Source organism: Octodon degus, unplaced genomic scaffold, assembly GCF_000260255.1.
Source record: "Octodon degus isolate 3935 unplaced genomic scaffold, OctDeg1.0 scaffold00004, whole genome shotgun sequence".
Lineage (NCBI taxonomy): Eukaryota > Metazoa > Chordata > Mammalia > Rodentia > Octodontidae > Octodon > Octodon degus.
In genome coordinates this window covers 25,196,522-25,206,543 of record NW_004524580.1, presented here as the reverse complement: position 1 = coordinate 25,206,543, position 10,022 = coordinate 25,196,522, and the positions used below count along the sequence as shown (strand labels likewise).

Genomic DNA, 10,022 nt, shown 5'->3' with positions numbered 1-10,022 from the left:
TGATTTTTTTCTTTACAATAAGTTTTGGACAATTTCATTTTTGTGTATCTTGGTATGATTTTATTTAAACTTCTTGTGCAAAAGTTTCATTTTTCTTGGAAATGCGGTATTATAAGTTGAACTAATTCAGAAATTTTAAATCTTTAAATATTTATTGCCTACTCCTTTCTACTTTGAGAATTCTAATTATATGAATATAAGTTTCTTGTTTTGACACAGTGAACTATTATGACTGATCTGTAAATTCTTTCTTCATTTTTATTTTGTACAATTTTTATTGTTATATTCATTTATGTTTGTAAATAATTTATTTTCAATTTGCAGTCTATTAAAAAATTAAAATAAAATAAATAATAAATAAAAAATTAAAAAAGTGTACTGTGAAGGTCTTTGGGCACTGTGGAGCGCCCCATTGGGTACACATCAGCGCCTGTTTCCTCCTCCCAGCTTACCTCCCCTACAGCTTCCAGCACCCTCACTCAGGGAGCCTGATGCCTGCAGGGCTGTAACTTGCACTCTCCCCTTCGCTGTTTCCTGTGGCTTCCTCCACACATCCTCAGGTTTGCACTCAGGGATCACCTGTTGGAGGGTGCTTTTCCCTGCAGTGCTGTATCTAAAACACCACTCCTGCTCCACCGCACTCAGTCTCCTCACTTGATGTTGTCTCAGAACACGCACCTCTGACACTACAGGAGCTCACTTGTTGCTTGGTTTCTTTGGTTTCTTCACTGGAATGAAAGAGCCATAAGGACAGGTAGTTTATTCTGTTTGTTTCCACAATACCCCAGAGCTTTGAAGAGTGTCTGCCAGCCAGTGGGTACTCAATACCCACTTGCTGATTGAGCAAATGATAAAGACTATCGCCTGCCCGCATCTCTCCCTTGAGAGTGCAGGCCAAACACCCAACTGCCTTCGCTTCTTCTGGGCCAAAACATTCCCCTGCCATAGCTCCTCCTGGCATCTCAAGGGCTCAAATCAGAAATTTGCCCATCAACTCTGAATGTTTTCCTTCTCACAAACTTCCACGTAGATAATCCAGCAATCTCATCAAGTTTATTGCCAAGTGTCTCCCAACTCTGTCCACTTCTACTCCTTGCCACCGTTCTTAGCTCATCTGCATAATTCTCTACTGGCTGAATGGTTGGCATAGTGTCCTCCTACTTTTCTTTCCAGGTTCAGGATGAAAACCTCCTACCCTCTAGATTCCTCTTCATAAGATGTGAATCTGAACACATAGCACATGACTGCTTTTCTTGTGTCTTTAGTGAAATCCCAACTCCTTTGCATGGCTGCTAGGCTTCCCACCACCTCCTCATGCAGACTTCTCCAAGTGTCTTTTGACCAGCAGGCCAACACCTTGCCAAACACCGCTCCACATACCACCCTTGGCAGCCTGGCCTTTTCTCCTGCCTCTACCTACTTGTCTCACGCCTGGCTCTGCCCAGCTGGACAAAGCAGCCAGGATCTGAGGACCTCTCCTCCCTGCTGGGCAAGGGTACAGCAGCAGAGGCCCACTGTCCTGGGCTGTAGATCATGCGTCTGCTCCTTGACCTCCTGCACTGAACTTTAGACTCCAGAAACATAGTGCCTATTTATGAAAAAAATGAATCTTTGTGTCCCCATCTCTGAACATGATTCCTGTCATGAAAGACATGTTTAATGAATGTCTAATGAACGCATGCATGCATGCATGCATGAATCTGGCTTTTTTTTTTTTCTTTTTTAGACTATGTTTTTAAATTTGCCAATAAAGTGGAAAATAGATTGCCAGTGGGACTCTGAAAGCATGCAGACTGGTTAAGAGCTAATTGACATATTCCAGACAAGATGAAGAGAGGCTGGGCTCAGGCAGAAGCCATGGGAATGGAAATAAGGAATCAGAGTCAAGAGACTTTTGTTTCAAAAAACAAAAGATATTTTATGAGCAAATGAAATTGATTGAGCACTGTGTGTTTTCTGAAGGGTGGCTCTACTGTATTAAATTTAGACAAAGGGCCAGAAAGCCAGACATATCCAGTGAGAAACAATCAATCAACAAACTTCACGAAAGTGAGAAGGGGTGATTGAAGAAGACAAAGAGGTTAGGGAGGCACACAGAGCTTCTGATACAGAAATAAAAGAGAGAGCTTGAACGGCTAAAGAATCAAGAGGCTGAGAGGAGAGGGAAGGTTGTAGTGCAAAGGATGTAATAACTGGGAAAGTTTACTTTAGTCTTTAAAAAAGTAATAAAGTTTGCAGACAGCCTAAGATATTGTGCTCACTAGAAGGTATGCATTATGCAAACTGCCTTTTACTCTGATAAAAGAGATATGCAAACAAGTTTCTGGGATTTATTGGGGGAAATAACTAACTTCTAGGGCATGTCACAAGATCAGTGAAGGCTCAGCCTATTTACGTTTGACACCTTTAAAGTTGTAAGATACCCATGACACTTACGGTAGGTATCCCTGAAACATGGGGAGAGTTTCCACTGTGACACACTTAGCCAAAATGTGGGGTGACAAGACTGGGCATGGTGGTGTGCGCCTGTAATCCCAGCACTTGGGAGGCTGAAAACAGAGGATCACTATGAGTCAGATCTGTGTAGTGAGACCCTGTAGACCCTGTACTATTTTAAAAAAGCAAAATGTGGGGTGACAAAAGGACTAAGTAGCTCCACAGCTTATTATGTGCAGCATACTACAGTTTATACACATGACACCTACCCTATGTAAATGTGAATTTTTATCCTGTCATCACTGATATTGGGGAATTTATTTTGAGAATTTAAAAAAATAATGAAACATTGTAAATAGTAGTTTTCCTGAATGGGTAATGAAAATATTTATAAACAAAGCTTTGCCCTCCTTCAATAGTGAGTCACAATTTTTTTCTAGGACAGTAACTTCGCATAATTTCTTATGCATCCTCCAGGAGTATTCATATACATAAGAACAGTTCTGCAGAGTGCTCTCCAAGTCTGTTCCATATACACTGATAACAAATATTATCTTACTACGCATCTATTCCATGCCTCATTCTTTTTTAAGAATAAGTAGTTAAGAGCCCTTCATTTTAGTATACTTTCCAGATATTCTTTTTATATAACTTCTTACATAAGCAAGTGGCACTGTATTATACTAGCACCGCACAATAGTTATATGAAATGAGCGGCGCAGGTAGTAATTTTGATTGTTCTACCAGGTGTGTTAAAAAAGTAAGAGAACAGGTCGAATTAACTTTGAAAATATATTTAAGCTATCATATGCAAAATATTAATACCTTGACAAGTACTCAATATAAAACATTAATAATGCAATAATCACTGTTACCTTTTTCATTAATCTTTACTCTCAGTGACAAACTGCACTGTTTTCAGAACTCAAATTTGCCCTTAAAATACAGAGTTCTTACCTTATCCAAGTTTAAGGCAAATGCAAAATCGGAGCTTTAAGAATGCCTTGTCTGGGAACAACTATGATAGAATAAATCCACATCATCTCCCAAAGCACATTAAAAAAAGCAAAATGTGGGGTGACAAAAGGACTAGCTAGCTCCTAAAAGCTTATTATGTGTAGGATACTACAGTTTATACACATGTCACCTACCCTATGTAAATGCGAATTTTTATCCTGTCATCACTGACATTGGGGAATTTATTTTGAGAATTAAAAAAAATAATGATAGAACACTGTAAATAGTATTTTTCCTGAATGGGTAATGAAAACATTTAAAAACAAGTCTTTGCCCACCATCTACCATACCTGGAAGATGTTCCCCTAGATTTCCATCCCATTAGATGTCTTATTTTGCTCATTATTTATACATTGTGTTTTTCCTGTAGGAGAAACCATGTGATACTTAGCCTGTGTATGTGAATACTCCACTGAACATTACGGTCTCGAGGTGCACCTACTTTCCTGCAAATGACTCAAGTTTATCTTGCTTTATGATAAAGTGCAGCTATACTGTGTGTAAATGCCACTTTTCTTTGTTCTTCTGCTGATACATAGCCAGGCTCCTTCCAAATTTAGCTATCAAGAATTTTTCTGCTATGAACATGGGAATGGTTTCCATCCTCAGCTCTTCCCTTCACTTTCGGCTGTCTGGCTGCTGTGTGGAGAGTGTCTTCCCCACGGGAGACCCTTCCACCAGGCTGTTTCTTTTTCCTTTTTTTCTTTCTCTTTCTTTCTTTCTTTCTTTCTTTCTTTCTTTCTTTCTTTCTTTCTTTCTTTCTGTCTTTCTTTCTTTCTTTCTTTTTTTTTTTTTCATTTTATGTATTTGGTACATGGTCTCACTACAGAACCTGGACTAGCAGTGATTGTCCTGTTTTCAGCCTCCCCGTGCTGGGATTACAGGTGTGCATGACCACGCCAAGACTTGGTTGCATGCTCAGCATGCCAGGGGCGGGAACTCCAGCTCCTACACTCGCCAAAGCAGGCACTTAGGCCGCTGAGCAATCTCCCCGGCCCTTTTGTTTCTGCCAGCCAACCAAAAAGTATAACTGTGAGTCAAAATAAACCTTTCCTCCCCTAAGTTGTGTATGTATGTAGGGTGGGGTAGCATTGTTTTTGGCAGTAAGAAAATAAGTAGGACTGGGCCTGGGAACACTACGGCTCCTCCTGCTGAGGAAAGAATCTGGGCTCATCTGGAAGCAGGCGTGTTCAGGTCCCTGACCTTGGCCAGCTGCGAGCTTAGATGTCCTACAGGGAATATCAGAGCAATTTGGAAGGCAGTGCTGCTTAGTGTGTTGTAGGCTTCTTGTCCTCTACTTGACCCCCTAAACATCTCCTGTCCTCCTTGTTCTGTCCTCTGCACTTAGAACTTTCATGTTTCCTTTTTATGGGAAAAAAAAAAAAAAAAAACACTAAAACCTATGACTTTAATAACCACCGCTACTCTACCGATTGTAAATCAGGCATCTTGAAAACACTTTCTGCCCAAAGGGTTACAGCAAACATTGTTTCTGACACTAAATTTGTTCTTCCTCCTGCACCTTACTGTACCCTGCATCTCAACCAGTTGACCTGTCACCCATGTGATGACCAAGCTAGAGTCCCAAGAGTTAGGAACATTCTATCCCTGTCCCTACATCAGCCACCAGATCACTTCCTCCTCTAACAGATGCCCTCCTTAAGGTCAGGCAAGCATTTATTCTATTATGTAGGTTGCTTGTATCTTCCGGGGAATCTTCTCATTTCCAGGGCTGTCCCTTTCTGACCTACGCTGTCCACCACGGGCAGGTACATCTTCCTCCACGACTAGTCTGACCATGTCGTTCCTCTCCTGGACACATATTAATAGTGTCTCATCACTTTCAGATGAAGTTCCACACAGCCATTCTTTCAGATGACAAGTATTTATTAAATATTTACCATGTGCCATGATTTGTGATAGATGTCATGGATGCGAAAAAACAAAACAGAACTATGGGGTCTGCCCTTAAAAACTGTTAGTTTTGAAAACACAGAAGCTTTCAAGTTCTTTAGTAAAGTCATAAAACAGACTAGTGAAAGCTGCAATGTGAAGGTCGTGATTGAGGCTGCCTTCACCCTTTCAAACTTTAAGGAAAAACAACATCAAATAGGTGATTCATGAGGTCCCAACCTGAGTTCTTTGCCTACTCCAGGCTGACGCTAACTTTTGCTCATTTTGTTTGAACTGTGAGGAAGCATTTCGAAAGATTAAAGGAAGATTCTGCCCCACTAGTGACTTTCTGCATTTCTTCTAGTTACTAATTGATATCAGCACTCAAGGAGGCTTAAGCAGGGCAGTCCTGCTCTCCCATACCGTGATGAGGACCGCTTTGTATGCCTGTATCCAGGCTGGCTCGCCCTTGGGTCAGATAGCTTTCCTGTGTTTTCTAAACACAAAATAATAGCTCCTCCATCTCGCCTCATTTCTAATATCATGCCACAGGCTTTGAAGCAGCATTACAGGGTTGCAGTGTCTCCACGGTTCTGTGCGGGCTTCCCGTCTACTGCGTCTACTCCGGGAAGAAAGCATGCATTAGGTTTGTTTATGTGTTTGGCTTGATTTTGAATAAAAACAGCTGAACTCATGAACTGGAGAAAAACCTAGGAACTGGATCAGAAAAAATAATCCTTCACCTGGTGACCTAATGGATCTTTCTTTCCTTCCAATTTCTCTGGTTTGCTCTCAGCCTTTCATCACTGATTTCAACTCGGGAACCTTTGTCTCAGGAGCTACTTTTGAAGGCTGATTAATAATGGTCTCAGGATGACTCATGACTTAAGAGAGTATGCAGTAAACAGAGCCCTGAAACAGAAAGAATGTTGTTTGATATATTTCCTTCCCCCTTCAAAAGTCTAGATCAGAGAGGGCTTCTTGGGTGCTGGTGAAAGTCTGTTACTTTATCCCAGTGCTGTTTACTAGGTGGATTCCATTTAAGGAAATCCACTGAGCTGCACTTGTAGGATTTGTGCAATTTTATGGATGTGAGGTATGCATCAAATCTTAAAAATACTGCAAAATCTCCTCCTAACCTAAAGGATAAACAGATATGAATATATGCATGTGCGCTCGCGCACACACACTCACACACACACACACACACACGCACACTTACCTACAGATTGTCCTCTAAAATGTTATAACGACATTACTGTTTGATAAGATGGGTGTCTTTGCTCTGGTTGTTGTTGTTGTTGTTACCAAAACCAAATATCATTCATTGAGGAGTTCATCAAGAATAGAGGTTTATTTAGCTCATGGTTCTGGGATCTGGGAAGTCCGAGAGCTCAAAGAAACTTTTCTTGATCATTATCACAATACAAGGCATCATGTGGAAAAACAGAGCCACTTGACAGCCTCTGCAAAGCTAATAAAACCACTCCTTCCACAGCTTACTAATCCATGAATGTATTAATCTATTCCTAAGGGCAGAGCCCCCATGACCCAACTGCCATCCAAAGGTCACCCCTTATGATATTACTATCATCATTTTGGAGACGAGATTTTCACACAAGGACTCCCAGGGACACACCCAAACATTCACAATGGCTTCAGGTTTGGAGAGGAGGACACGGTACTGCGTCCGTCCCTTGAGTCATACAATCTTTATTGGTGTCCTGAGAAAAGCCAACAGCACTAGAGGGACTTCATAGGACACGTGCTGTTTGGTCAGTTTTATCACTTCTGTAATCCTTACCTCACATTGAAATCTTATGCTTAGACTTTGATGAACTAATAAAAGAAAACAAGTAGAAAGTCTTGAAAATGTGTCTAGTTACTTACTTCTACCATTGTTTTTATGTCCTGTTAGGTTTGAGAAAGTCTCTCTGGCACAGTGGATATTATACCATGATTTGAAAAGCGGGAGTGGGTGGTGAGATATGTATTAGTTATCTAGTTCTGCATAACAGATTACTCCAAGATGTAACGGCTTAGCAACCTAAAGCAATAATACACATCTATTTTTCAAGACTTCTGTGAGGCAGGAATTTCAAAGCAGCTTTTCTGGACAAATGGAGTTTCCCAAAGAGTTCTGCAAGTAATAAATAGTAGATCTAGAATTTAGAACCAGTTTCTCTGACATGATGACTAAATGTGACATCTGCTGACCCGCACACCAGGTTAGAAAGCTATGACAATATCCCAGATGAAAAGCAATTGGGACAATTGCAACTTATACTACAAGTAGAAGTGCAAATATCTTGGCAGCTGAGTTTAGGATCACCATGAGAGCCAGGAAGAGATACATATTTTGGCCAGTCCCTTCCCCATAGGACAAGGTCCACAGGACTAAGCTCATCAGTGCCCACATTCCTTTACACTCAGGTACCTAGAACCCGGGAATTCTCTGCCTCTGGCCCACGTCCAGGACACACATGGGACTCTTTCCAAGGTCCTCCTGCTGAAGCCAGACTTGCTACTGGTATATGCAACTCAGATCTGTGAGGCGGCCATGAGTGGATCAGGTCAAAGGACTGGTGTCACCTCAACAGTGGAAGTTGGAGGAGGGCCACCTGCATGAGCCCTCTCTCAATGGTGGGGAAAAAAAAGGAAGGAGACCAGCCATAGCCAGAGGTCACCTGTCCTCCAGCAGCCTAATTCCTGTGCAGAACCCAAGGAATCTGAGGGTCCTGTAGTACAGTCTAGCCTCCCTTATGAAAGTGTGTTAATTTAGGGCAGAATATGTTTTGGTGAGAAGAAAAAAAAATCATAGCTTGACTTATCCCATGTCAGCTTAAGAGCTGGAGAGGAGGAGATAGTACAGCATCCAGCGCTGAAGTAGTACAATCTTCACGCAGGCCATGAGAAAAGCTATGGATATTGCAGAGATCTGATATGCTTTAGGGGCTTCTATTTATATATGTTGCACAAATATAATCATAACTGAGATATATTTACCTGGCCATACCATTAGCTACACAAGTCCAAGTTTTCACATTACAAACTCCTAGAAATTCCAGGTAAGTATAATAAGTATACCTTCATTTATTTATTGGTACTGATGATCGAACTCAGGACCTTGCACTTGCCAGGCAGGCTCTTACGCCACTGAGTTATATCCCCAGCCCAAGTATGCCTTTAAATTACAGCTGAGATTGTTTTTTAAAAAGAACAAGACATCCCCAGTGAAAGAAAGAAAAGAACTCCAAGGAAAAAAGAATATGGGCCAGTCCTGCAGCTCTCTGGATGGGATGAAGTTTTGGTTTTGACCTCTCGAGGCCTGGGACAGCAAGGGCTTGCATGTCACAGTGAGACCCTTACACACATCGGAGACCCCCAAAAGGCTGGGGGCAAGGCGGGATCATGGCTCCGCAGTTATACCCGTGTCCTAATCCCTAGAGCCGATGACTGTGTCACCACACAGGGCAGAGTGGAGCAAAGGTCACCAATTTGGTGACCAGATAATAGCAAGTGTCTCCTGGATTACTCCTGCGGTCCCAATGTCTTCACAAAGGTCCACTTGAAAGTGGAAGAGGAAGACAACAAAGGTCCGAGTAATCTGATGTGAGAAAGAACGAACTCAGCACTGCTGGCTTTGAGGAGGGAAGGGTGCTGCTGGGAGTGGCCCCAGTCTTTGATCCAACTCCATTCTGTTTCTCTGACTCCATTTCACCTTTTGAACTTTATTCTCCTTCTGAGTTTCCTTGTACCGTTATCCCTGTAGTCACTGTGCATCCCAGAAACATGTCAGATTACAGGGCATTTTATACCAAAGAACTGGGGCTGGGGAGATGGCTCAGTGGAATAAGCGCTTCCCTGGCAAGTGCAAGGACCTGAGTTCAATCCCCGGTTCCGCAAAATAAATAAATAAATAAAATAAAATCATGACTAATACTATACCAAAGAACCAAAGCCACTACCCAAGCGACAGCGACCTGCCTGATGCCAACAAAGCTCCGCACGTAGAGATCACCAAACCACAGCCACATTGAGAATACCCCCATTCTTGACTTTCCCCTCTTTTCTTACATAACCCTGGATTGCCATGAGCACTCCTGAAGACAGGTCTTAGGTCACTAGAACTCCGCCCGTCTCTGTGCAGCCATGCAGACATCAAAGCTCCTTTCCTGCCTCTACCAGCCTTTGCCTGACCGGCTCTCCAGACCTGGGCTGAGCCTGGTGCAGTGGGACTCACCAGAGGTGGGGCTTCACCCTAACACCAGTGACAGAGCCACCAAGGAGCAGGGTGTTCTCCAGTGCTGGAGAGGAATGGATTCACCTCAGAGTCTCTGGAAGCAACCAGGCCTCTAGACACCTTGGTTTTAGCTCAAAGAGACAAATTTTTGGACATCTGACTATAGAATTTGAAACAATAAACTTACTTTGTTTTCCTCCATGGGTCACCTTCCAACTATCTTTTCTTCCTCTCTCCCTCTCTCCTTTCCCTTTCTAGTTTCCCTTCCCTTCCCTCAAATTTGTTTTGTTTGAAGCCAAACATTTTGTGATGATTTATACAGCAATAATAAAGAACTACTACAGATTTCATCTTTCATAAAATACTAGATTCGAAGACAACTGCTCATTAGCACAGGTTAAAAAGAAGCGAAGTCTCCTTTGAGAATTTGTTT

The 10,022-nt window shown here is 42.1% G+C and overlaps 1 protein-coding gene across 1 annotated transcript in view; it reads right to left on the bottom strand.

The window, feature by feature from the left end:
• The window catches only part of Nedd1 (neural precursor cell expressed, developmentally down-regulated 1), a 71,268-nt gene extending 61,468 nt beyond the window's left edge, over positions 1-9,800 (bottom strand). Inside the window, exon 1 of the mRNA XM_004623806.3 lies at positions 9,777-9,800. The gene's annotated coding sequence lies outside the window, so the exon portion shown is untranslated. The remainder of the gene's footprint in view (positions 1-9,776) is intronic.
• Between the last annotated feature and the right edge of the window lie 222 nt (positions 9,801-10,022).